The following is an 11,184-nucleotide window of genomic DNA, read 5'->3' on the forward strand; positions in this document are numbered from 1 at the left end:
TGGACATATTTTTCGATTTCGGGTTTCGCTTGAGGACAAGCGAGGTCTAAGCTTGGGGGAGTTGATACGTCCATTTTGCATCATGCTTTTATATCAATATTTATTGCATTATGGGCTGTTATTACACATTATGTCACAATACTTATGCCTATTCTCTCTTATTTTACAAGGTTTACATAAAGAGGGGAATGCCGGCAGCTGGGATTCTGGGCTGGAAAAGGAGCAAATATTAGAGACCTATTCTGCACAGCTCCAAAAGTCCTGAAACTTCACGGATGATGTTTTCCAATATATATAAAAATTGAGCGCAAGAACTTCACCAGGGGGGCCACACCCTGCCCACGAGGGTGGGGGCGCGCCCTACCCCCTGGGGCCCCCTACCTCGTGGGCCCCCTGGTGGCCCTCCGGTGACCATCTTCTGCTATATGACTCTTTCGATGGGAAAAAATCATAAGCCATCTTCTCGGACGAAACTCCGCCGCCACGAGGCGGAACCTTGGCGGGCCAATCTAGGGTTCTGGGGGCTGTTCTGCCGGGGAAACTTCCCTCCCGGAGGGGGAAATCATCGCCATCGTCATCACCAACGCTCCTCTCATCGGGAGAGGGCAATCTCCATCAACATCTTCATCAGCACCATCTCATCTCAAAACCCTAGTTCATCTCTTGTATCCAATTCTTGTCTCCAAGTCCGGGATTGGTGCTAGTGGTTGCTAGTAGTGTTAACTACTCCTTGTAGTTGATGCTAGTTGGTTTAATATTGGTGGAATCATATGTTCATCCTATATGCATATTAATACCTCTGATTATGAACGTGTTTATGCTTTGTGAGTAGTTACTTTTGTTCCTGAGGACATGGGAGAAGTCTTGCTATTAGTAGTCATGTGAATTTGGTATTCGTTCGATATTTTGATGAGATGTATGTTGTCTCTCCTCTAGTGGTGTTATGTGAAGTCGACTACATGACACTTCACCATTGTATTTGGGCCTAGAGGAAGGCATTGGGAAGTAATAAGTAGATGATGGGTTGCTAGAGTGACAGAAGCTTAAACCCTAGTTTATGCGTTGCTTCGTAAGGGGCTGAATTGGATCCATATGTTTCATGCTATGGTTAGGTTTACCTTAATACTTTTGTTGTATTGCGGATGCTTGCAATAGAGGTTAATCATAAGTGGGATGTTTGTTCAAGTAAGGGCAGCACCCAAGCACCGGTCCACCCACATACCAAATTATCAAAGTACCGAACGCGAATCATATGAGCGTGATGAAAACTAGCTTGATGATATTCCCATGTGTCCTCGGGAGCGCTTTCTATATAAGAGTTTGTCCAGGCTTGTCCTTTGCTACAAAAAGGATTGGGCCACCTTGCTGCACTTTATTTACTTTTGTTACTTGTTGCTCGTTACAAATTATCTATCACAAAACTATCTGTTACCACTTATTTCAGTACTTGCAGAGAATACCTTGCTGGAAACCGCTTATCATTTCCTTCTGCTCCTCGTTGGGTTCGACACTCTTACTTATCGAAAGGACTATGATAGATCCCCTATACTTGTGGGCCATCACAGTTCTCGAATCGAGGTTCTTGATGGGTTTGGCTTCAATCCATTTAGTGAACTTGTCGACTGCAACAAGCAGTTGGGTGAAACCACTTTTGCGAGTCCTCAAGGGTCCAACCATATCCAATCCCCAAACAGCAAACGACCAGACAAGTGGAATGGTCTTCAACACTGAAGCGGGCTTGTGAGCCATGTTACAGTAAAACTGGCAGTCCTCACACTTGTCGACTATTTCCTTCGCCATTTCATTTGCCCATGGCCAGTAAAAACCTGCTCGGTATGCTTTGGCCACGATTGTACGAGAGGACGCATGGTGACCACAGGTCCCCGAGTGGATATCATTAAGGATCATTCGACCTTCCTCCGGGGTAATGCACCGTTGAGCAACTCCAGTCACACTCTCCCTGTACAGTCGACCACTTAGCACAGTGAAGGCTTTGGATCGACGGACAATCTGTCATGCTTCATCTTCATCTTCTGGAACCTTTTCCTGGAATATATGCAATGTACGACACTATCCAGTCAGGATTGATAACCAAAACTTCAGTCAGATCAATAGAACTCTTAGGTTGCAGGGGTTTTCTGTGAAGGGATCCTCTTGAAATGATGGTGTGTGAAGATGCTCCAAGAACACATTGCTGGGAATGGGCTCTGCTTGGAACCTATCTTTGCCAGGTCATCCTGCCTGATTCTTCAGTCGGGGAATGTGGTGGAGCTCTAGCCCTTCAAACTTCTTTTCTAACTTTCTCACTGCATTGCAATAGCCAGTCATAGCTGGGCTTCTGACGTCCCACTCCTTCATCACTTGATTGACCACCAAATCTGAGTCGCCGTAGACCATTAGGCGACGGACGCCGAGTGAAATGGCCATTCGCAACCCATACAGAAGTGCTTCGTATTCAGCTTCATTTATTGGAGGAATCAAAGTGAATCTGAAGGACATAACTGAGTTTGTCACCTCGCGGGGGATACCAGAACTACTCCAGCGCCAGAACCATTCAACATCTTGGATCCATCAAAGAACATAGTCCAATGTTCGAGTGGACTTGAGTCGGTTGCTGTTGTTCAATCCACTCGACGAGGAAATCTGCTATTGCCTGGGACTTGATTGCTTTCTTTGCCTCAAACTTGATATCCAACGGAAGGAGTTCAATCGCCCACTTTGCCACTCGACCAGTTGCGTCTCTGTTGTTCAAATTTCTGACAATGGAGATCATCTGACTGTGATAGAGTGATCTGAGAAATAATGTGCAACCTTCTTCAGTCAAGTAAATTCCATAGACAAGCTTCTATAATGCGGATATCTCTGCTTGGACGGAGTTAAGACTTCGAAATATAGTACACTGGCGCTGAACCTTATAGGCTTTACCTTCTTCTTCCCGCTCGACCGTGAGTACTTGTACTGACAACTTGTCCAGTGGCTGCAATATAAAGCAGTAAAGGCTCTTTGCTGATTGGAGCAGCGAGCACCGGCTGGGTGGAAAGCAGGGTTTTGAGCTCTGCAAATTGCGTCAGCTTCAGGAGTCCACTCGAACTTATCAGATTTCTTCATCAATCGGTAAAGAGGCAATGCCTTTTCACCGAGACGAGAGATGAATCGACTCAAGGCGGCCAAACAACCAGTAAGCTTCTGAACGTCGTGTATGCGCATAGGGCTTTTCATTCGGAGTATTGCCAACTTTCTCTGGGTTAGCATCGATCCCACGTTCGGAAACGAGGAAACCGAGTAACTTTCCACCTGGAACTCCGAATGTACACTTTCGACGGGTTAAGCTTGATATCATATCTTCTCAGATTGGCAAAGGTTTCAGCGAGGTCAGTCAGCAGGTCGGAACCTTTACGCGACTTAACCACGATGTCATCCATATGCTTCCACATTCCGACTGATTTGAGTGAGCAGGCACTTCTGTATCATGCGCATGAATGTGGCACCAGCATTCTTGAGACCAAAGGGCATGAGTAACATAGCAAAAGCACCGATGATAAAAGTTGTTTTTATTTCGTGGGTCCATACAGTCGGATCTGATGGTACCCGGAGTATGCGTCCAGAAAGGACAATCGCTCACATCCCGTAGTCGAGTCGACTATTTGATCGATGCGGGGGAGAGGGAAGTGATCTTTCGGGCAGGCCCGATTGATGTGCTTGAAGTCAATACACATACGGAGTGAATCATCCTTCTTGGGGACCATGACGACATTGGTGAGCCACTCGGAGTGGTAAATCTCTCGGATGAACTCAGCTGCCAGAAGCCGAGCCACTTCTCGCCAATTGCCTTTCTTTTCTCCACGGCGGACTCGGAGATGCTCTTTGACAGGTTTTGCTTTTGGGTCGACTCGCAAATGGTGCTCAGCCAGTCCCTGGGTACACCTGGCATGTCAAGAAGGTTTCCACGAAGATGTCAGTTCTCATGGAGGAACTGGATGAGCGCTTCTTCCTATTTGCTGTCGAGTGTTGTTGAGATATGAGTCGGAGCAGCATTGGGATTAGTCGGGTGAATATGAACTGACTTTGTTTCACTAGACGTTAAATGCAATTCTGAAGCAGGCTTCTTAGCTCTCAACAAATCACTCGCGATCTTAGTCTTTCTTGTATTCTTCCATTTCTATTGCTGCCATCTGTTCATCGCAATCTTCGAGCCCTTTTGGAAGCACTCTTTCTGCTCGCTGCCGATTACCAGTGACTGTAATCACGCCCCTAGGACTAGGCATCTGGAGTTTGAGGTACACGTAACATGGTCGAGCCATGAAACGAGCATACGCAGTTCTGCCCACGATAGCATGTTAGGCACTGTGAAAATCCACAACTTCAAATGTCAACTTTTCCTTACGGTAATTCTTTGAATCACCGAAAACCACGTCAAGAGTGATCTGGCCAAGTGAGTCAGCTTTCTTTCCAGGTATAACTCCGTGGAACCGCATGTTGCTTTCGTAGAGTTTGGACATCGGAATGCCTATCCCTCGGAGGGTCTCAGTGTACAAAATGTTCAAACCACTGCCACCATCCATCAAGACTTTAGTCAGTCGGGTGCCCCCAACGACTGGGTCGACCACCAACGCTTGCCTCCCGGGGGTGGCTACATGCGGCGGGTGGTCTGACTGGTCGAATGTGATGGGAGTCTTTGACCACTTCACAACCATGTTTACCTCTCTGTTGATCACTTTCAGTCGACTTTTACTTTCAATGTCAGCAAAAATCAGCAAATGAAATTGACATTGGGAAATCCTCCCGAAGTGATCACAGCCCAATAGTATCGCATGGCTCCTCCTAGGCTCCTCCTAGGTTTCACCGGCGGCCACTCCGGCCCCGGCAGCCACCTCTTGCGGTGAGCCATTCCGGCGCCGGCAGCCACCTCTCTATTGCCATGGACGGTCTACTACATTGGGATTTCTCCTGGCCTTGCGGTCGCGGCTCAGGTGCGTCAACATTTTGGATCTACTGTGCACTTCTCCCCCTCTGGCTCGAACAATGAGTTCTACTTGGTGGTTCACTTCTCTTCGGCAAGTTTCCCTCTCAATGAAGGTTCCGTGGCCATTGCTCTACAATGTTGCATTGGGGGGCTCCCTAAGGGTCTCAGTGTGATGCATCTCTCTGGTAGGAGATATCGTTTTTCTGTGGCCTCCAATAAAGTTGGGAATTTCATATATGGTCTCAGGGACAGGGTATTGCCGGACTTTGTGTGTCATTTTAATCTTTTCCGGCCGAATTCCATTGGTCATATGCTACTTGATTCGCTCGTGGTTCTGGATGATCATATTTCTGACGTGGCTGCTTTGCTCTCGCGGTTGCTACAAGTCCAAATATAATTCAAAGAGCATTCTTTGGCTAATGAAAGGTTTTCATCCTCTATGGAGCTAGCAAAATTTGGTTTATTTTCACCGGAGAAGATGCTCACTTCTCATGATACCTCGCCGGATGGATCATCGCCGGCAAGAAAGTCGCGGGAGTTGATAGTGCAAGATTCAAATCCTGGTCAGTCATTAATTACAGGCAATTACCCACTTTCCTCGTCAACAGGAATCACTTTTGGAATTTTCCAACCTTGCAACATTGATAGGTCTAATGGCATTAATTACAGATTTAAGGTTGTTCATACTAGAGATGTTGGAGCAAAATTCCTAATTTTATGTTATTCCATATTCTAGACCAGCGCCTCTTTGGATATTCAGATTCTCATATTGCAACTATTTGGTCCTTGGATTCGGTCCCTCCCATGGATTACATTTATGAAAGGCTTAATTTGTGCTCGTCCTGCAAATCTCTTGGTCATGTGGTCGCTTTATGCTCGAGCAAAATTTGCTCTCTCTGTCTTAATGACACTTGTCGTTGCCCCCTCCCAATTCAACTAGATAGCAATGCTGGGACTAGGCGGGACTTGGGCCATGGGCCATCTTTGAATTCTCGGGCCTGCTTTACATGCGGATCCAATAGCATTCTTTTTTCGAGTGTCCAGTTCGCTCAAATTGACTTGTGTTTCTTCTGCAAGCAACATTGCTGCTTGACCCGGCAGTTCAAACATTATTTTTGGAAGCCCAAAGATGGTAATAAATCGGTGATTGACAAATCAAATGCAACAAATAACCACGATCACGCTGCGAAAGGCAAGTCTCCAATTTCTAACGATCCAGTGCTACAATCTACCTCCCACTTGCCATCTACACATCCTACTGATATAATCAAGTTGGGAAACGATACACTGATTGGTCTTCGTCTGATCAAATCAAGGTCTGCTGGGATTCGCTCTACATATCAGCATTTACTAAATGCACCTACCTATCGGCCCACAACTGAGCATGCTCGATCTGCAGCCGTCCATCGTGCTAGTACTGGTTGGCAGGGACACGGGGCCTCATCCTACCATCAGGAGCAGCGCTCCAAGAAAGAAATTTGGGTTCCCAAGCCCTCCCTGCCTGCTGCCGCTGCGCATTCCACCTCGCCCCGCGTGCATCCCCCTGCTCCTCCGTAGACACCCCCACCACCAACAATGGCCAACTTCCCTCTCAACATCGTCCCCTACCTCCCGTAGGGTATGATGGTGGAGCTTGGACCGGCTGATCGGAAGGTGCGATGCAACATGGTGGTCAGTGCGGTGCCTCCTCTTTGCCACGATTTCTTGGCTATCACTAAGGCAAACAGATTCATCCCGCAACACCAGAAGGCTGCCCTCAGAGATACCATCCAAGGTTTGCTCCATGAATCACACTTCTTCCCTACTGAAGTTGAAGATCATCCACTAGGGATTGGCATTTTTGGTTTTGATGATTCGATGATTAGAGATTCTGTTGTGGGCACAACGTTCGAATTGGATGAATTTCAAGCAGAGGAGCATACTGTTATCTCTTTTGTCCCCCATGATGCTGCTTTAAATATGAGACTCACCACATTTGGGCCAGAGATTTGACTGCTCTATGTTGGATTTCCTTATGATTATCAAACTCAACACTATATCCATAAATCTGTTGATACGTTTGGTACTCTGGTCGAGTGGCATAACCCTCATGGTGACAGGCGGTTTGTTCTGCTCAAAGCTAGGGTCATTCATCTTCGTTTGGTCCCTAAAAGTATTGTGATGAGGCAGATTGGTGGGGCTCGGCATAGCTGGACTGTTGCGGTCACCATGCTTCGCAGCAGTGACTGGAATGCTCATTTACCTGAAGTGCCGCCTGCCGAAGAAGACCCCCCTCCTGAGGATGGTGTTCCTCATCCTCTGTTTCGAGAAGGCCTAACTGCGGAGCAGATCTACCAGACGCAGCTCCACATTTGGATGGCCCAAAATGTGGCAGCAGACCATGCTAATCAGGAAACAAACAATGCAGATGATGATGTTGTTGTTGATCAAGGAAACCATATGCATTTTCAGGCAAACTGGGGTGCTTGGCCTGCCCCCCTCCTCCTGCTGTTTATAACTTTCAGGCCTGGTTGGCAGGCAAACGTCTCCAGGTTGCTGACAATATACTTCCAGAAAACAATCTTCAAGGCAGCCCTGGTATGGCTTGGAATGATTCAATCTCGCTGCACAACAGTTCGGATTCCAGTGCAAGCTCGGATGGGTTTGTTCTTGTACCTGTCACTGTTATGAATGCTCTTTGGAGGAACAATGTTCCCAACACTGTTGCTGTTTTCCAGGCTCCTCTGCCAATACCTGACACTACAAAAAAATACACTTCTGTGATGATACGTGTTTGTCACAGTAGGTCACGTTTTTTGTCATGCATGTACATCCATGACAAATTTATGACAGAACCAAGATAGTCATACCTGTGCTGTCGTAGAAGCGTTCCATGACATTACCAAAATTATCATCACGGAAGTGTCCACTTCCATGACGATAAATCACGTGTCACAGAAGTGCTTTTGTCAAGGGTGACCGACACGTGGCATCCACCGTAACGGAGCGCTGTTAAGCTATCGGGTCCGGTTTTGGATCCAATAACCCGTTAACAGCCCGGACCAATGGGGATTTTCCACATGTAAAATCATCATTGGCCGGAGGAAACACGTGTTGCCTCACCTTTTGGGACAGATGTCATCCACTCATTGGACAGGAGGCGCCTATGATAGGTCGACACGTGGCACGGCCCAACAGTTGCCCATTCCGGTGAAAAAGGCCGGCCCGGTAAAAAATAGCAGGCCGACCCATATAAGGCCTACTTGTGTCAGGTCCATTTAAGCCCACGACCCATACGAGATGTGCCAATTCATCCTGTCAATGGCCCGTTAAAGATTTGACACCATCGCAACCCATTGTCAGTTCGAGCCAGTTAACAGCCTGCTATATATTTGGGCTCAATATCGGCCCGATGAGATTTCGGCCTGTTAACGGCCCATTCAGTGGATGGGCCAATTTTCATAATGTACATCTTTCGGCCTTTTAGCGACCCATTTATATATTGGGCTAATTTCCGGCCCGGTGTGTCTTTCAGCCTGTTGACGGCCCATAAATCAGTTGGGCCTTTTGTAGTCGGACCTGAGTTTCAGCCTTTTAGTGACTCATTTAAGTGTTGGGCCAATTTCCAGCCCGGTGTGTCTTTCAGCCTGGTGACGACCCATATATCTATTGGGCCATTTGTAGTCGGACCTGAGTTTTGGCCTTTTAGCGACCCATTTAATTGTTGGGCCAATTTTCGGCCCTGTGTGCCTTTCACCCTGTTAACGGACCATAAATGAGTTGGGCCATTTGTAGTCAGACCTGAGTTTTGGCCTTTTAACGGCCCATGCCCTTCATGGTCCAATACCAGCCCAGTTTCTCTTTCGGCCTGCTAAAGGCCCACAACACAGTTGGGCCATTTACAATATGACCTGACTTTCGGCCTCTTAGCGGCCCATGCTCTTCATGGTCCAGTATAAGCCCGCTGTCTCTTTCGGCCTGCTAAAAGCCCACAATATAGTTGGGCCATATGTAGCCCGAACTTAGTAACGGCATGTTAACGGCTCGTGAAATCAATTGGGCCCACCTGTTGCCCACTTCGATGTCAGCCTGTTAACGGCCCGGGAGTTAAGAGGGCCGACCATTAACTTTCGGCCTGGTAACGACCCATTAACTTAATGGGACCACTAAAGTTCGTACATGTCTTTAGGACAAATTAGATAATTTGAGCCCATTACGACGAGCAATTATGCACATGACCAAAACCGATGAAGCAAAGGTATGACATACAGGTAAAAATGTTGCGCATCCAGCATACATTACAGGAAATTACATCCACTGGGCAATCAAAGATTGATGCCAGTGCAAATAAATGAACAGAACCTAACGATCTACAACATCACAATCTGCAACCTCAGCACGGATGACGCCCATAAGCATGTGGGCAAGTTCTTGCTGCTTTGCTACACTGTCTCTGAAAACATTGATCATTTGTTGTGTCGCACGACTCTGCACCTCTGATTCCTCCACCATTTCCATCATTCCTTTAGCCATTAATTGGTTCACAAACATACATTTTTTCTGTTGCATTCGAGACAGAGGATACTGAACAGATTCAGATGGCGATTTTGGCAGGCTTGTATTATTGATAGTGGAGAGTGTCTTGACCACTGCATCATAACATAAATTAGGAGGGGAACCAAAAATATTAATCATGAGTTATTGGCATATTACCTGGCCTAGATTTATTGGAAAGAAACAATGGGGTTGCCTTGCTGTTTTCAGAGTTTGTCTTCTTATCTTCAGCAGCCTGCACCAAATTAAGACACTAGCATTGCTATCATTGACCAAGTCAGATAATAGGAAAGCAACGTTGGCACAACGAACGTTTGGGCAACTAGCCAACACCAAATTAACACAATATGGCACAACTATCATTAGCCAGGGAAGGTAATATGAAAGCAACATTGACACAATGAATGAATGGGCAACCAGAGCAGCACTACAATTCAGTAATGTGCATGATATGAGATAGTACACTCATGCAGCTCAGTATGCAAAACTACCAGGGAGTTTTCTTTACAAAAATCAACATTGGCGCCTTTACATTTTGCTACAACTAATTTTAGATGAGACAAAGGTTGGATTCACGGTTAACAATATACATGCTGGATGTAAAAATATAGTGATATACAACAGGTACTTACATCAGCATTGGAGCACAGAGAATTCCCGCAAGATGTTTTCCTCGAATACAATCCCAATGAAGGAAATCTTCTATCATTTAACCTTATTTTCTAAAAGAGAGATGGGTAAGAAACATGTAGAAAATATGATCAGAATGCTATAAAATTTCATGATGCAAGGATACACACACGCTTCTTAGAATGGAGTTGACATTCTTTTGCTGGACTGGAGCGGACTAGTTCTTTGGCCACTGGAATCTGCTTTATTATCAGTGGAGTTGGGTTTCTCTGTGCTGGAGCAGTATCTATGAAAAATGGAGTTGGTTTATTATCTCCGGCGTTTGGATCTTTTGCAAAGACCTGGTTTGTAACCCTTCAGATTCTAACATAGCGTCTTCCCCTTGCATGCCTTATATAGAAGAATGGTGCTTCAATTATAAAACATGCTACAACAGATATGGAATAGGTACTGAAGAATAGAAAGGCATGACATATTGACATGTATTCCCTTCATCCGGAAATAAATGGATGGGTCTAGGCGTATTTCAGTTCTAGATACATCCAGTTTTATCCATTTCGATGACATGTAATCTGGAAGGAGGGAGTATGATGTAAGAGCTAGGGATACGACAGGACAACACAATAAAAAAACACTGAAAACCCACTACAGAACCAAAGTAATCAAACCCACTGATATGAGATAGTACACTCATGCAGATCAGGATGCAAAACTACCAGGCAGTTTTTCTTACAAAAAACAACATTGTGGCCTTTAATCATACATTTTGCTACAACTAAATTTAGATCAGATAAAGGTTGGATTCACGCCGATTAACAAAATACATGCTGATGTAAAAATATAGTGATATACAACAGGTACTTACATCTGCATTGAGTACAGAGAATTCCTGCAAGAATCTTTCCTCACAGACGATACCAGTGCAGAAATTCTTCTATCTGTTAAGCTTATTTTCTAAAAGAGAGATGGGTAAGAAACATGTAGAAAATATGATCAGCATGCTATAAAATTTCATGATGCAAGGATACGCACACGCTTCTTAGAATGGAGTTGACATA

Source organism: Triticum urartu, chromosome 6 (genome assembly GCF_003073215.2).
Source record: "Triticum urartu cultivar G1812 chromosome 6, Tu2.1, whole genome shotgun sequence".
NCBI lineage: Eukaryota > Viridiplantae > Streptophyta > Magnoliopsida > Poales > Poaceae > Triticum > Triticum urartu.